At 38.9% G+C, this 1,618-nt stretch overlaps 1 non-coding gene across 1 annotated transcript; it reads left to right on the plus strand.

The window, feature by feature from the left end:
• The first annotated feature begins 777 nt into the window (after positions 1-777).
• On the plus strand, positions 778-883 carry LOC128777178 (U6 spliceosomal RNA). Its single transcript, XR_008422364.1, has one exon. It is a non-coding gene; the product is annotated as a U6 spliceosomal RNA (small nuclear RNA).
• The last annotated feature ends 735 nt before the right edge of the window (positions 884-1,618 follow it).

The following is a 1,618-nucleotide window of genomic DNA, read 5'->3' on the forward strand; positions in this document are numbered from 1 at the left end:
TGCTATATTTTTTGTAGACTTTTTTTTTCTTTATTAGACCTTGATTTGTAAGAGCTTTCATTGATTTTTGTACAAGGAAATTAGCCCCTTATCTGTCAAATGTGTTGTAAGTAAGTTTTTTGCTGTGTTTTTATGTCTTGATGTTTTTGGCTTTTGACTTTATGAGAATGCTCTTTTTCTTTCCATACAAAATGTTCAAGTTTTTTAAATGGTCAGATCTATCAAACATTTCTTTTATCTCTCGTGCTTCTTATATCATGCTTGGAAATCCTTTCTCATTGAAAGAGAATAAAAATAAGTCGTTCTGATTTTCCTCTAGCAATCTATGTCTTCTCTAACATTTCAATCTTTAAATTATTGATAATGAACAGTAGGACAGGTGAGACAGGGAACCAGCTTTATTTTATTCTAAAGAATGAAGTAGATATCTGTATAAGCCATATTTTCCCTGTTGATTTGAAATACCATTTTTAGAGTCTCCTGGATGGCTCAGTTGGTTGAGTGTCCAACTTCGGCTCGGGTCATGATCTCATGGTTTGTGGGTTCGAGCCCAGCCTCAAGCTTGCTTCTGTCCACACAGAGTCCCCTTCTGATCCTCTGTCCCCACTTTTTTTCTGCCCCTCCCTTGCTCATGTTCTCTCTCTCAAAAATAAATAAACATTAAAAAAATTTTTTTAATAAATTAAAAAAAATACATAGCATTTTCAGAAGACACTAAATGTCCAGAAATCTTTGGTATGTTCAGGAATGATATTCAAAATATTTAAAAACAGATGCGTGCTCGCTTCGGCAGCACATATACTAAAATTGGAACGATACAGAGAAGATTAGCATGGCCCCTGCGCAAGGATGACACGTAAAAACAGATGCAACTCAGACACCCCCAGTCACTGGGAACAGGTCCTCAGCACGTCAGAACACCGGGTGGGTATAGGTGGGTATAGGTAAGCGGTACAACATGGGCCACACAGGTCTATTCCACGGTTGGCTCTGGCTCTTTGATCCCCTTCTACTTATCAACCCCCCTCCTTCCACCTCTGAGGCCAGGATTCCTGGGACTTGAGATCCTTGAGGGTCTCATGAAATGTCTGATCCAATAATGAAAACACCTACCCCTAGACTTCTGTAAGGTTTGATAATAAATGGCTTGGTATGTAAGTCACTATTTTTTTTTCTAATTTTTAAAGTTTATTTACTTATTTTGAGAGAGACAGAGACAGTGTTAAGGGGGGGGGGGTGTCAGAAAAAGAGAGTGAGAGAGAGAGAGAGAGAGAGAGAGAGAATCCCAAGCAGGCTTTGTAGTGTCAGCACAGAGCCCGATGCGGGGCTCGAACCCATGAAACTGCGAGATCGAGACCTGAGTTGAAACCAAGAGTTGGACGCTTAACCAACTGAGCCACCCAGGTGCCCCTTGAAGTATTCACCCATAAAACTCTCCAGCCTGGCAATTTGACAACTTTCGTTCTCAATTTATCTCATTGTTTTTGTTCTGGTCACTAATTTGAATTTGCCTTCATTTTATTCATTCATATCGAATAATTTACATTTCTGAGAAAGTTGTCTATCTCACTCAGATTACTTAATTTACTAGGATAGAGGAGTAAAAAAACCATTCTTA

This window comes from Panthera pardus, unplaced genomic scaffold (assembly GCF_024362965.1).
Source record: "Panthera pardus isolate Hobbes unplaced genomic scaffold, ASM2436296v1 HiC_scaffold_15, whole genome shotgun sequence".
Classification (NCBI taxonomy): domain Eukaryota; kingdom Metazoa; phylum Chordata; class Mammalia; order Carnivora; family Felidae; genus Panthera; species Panthera pardus.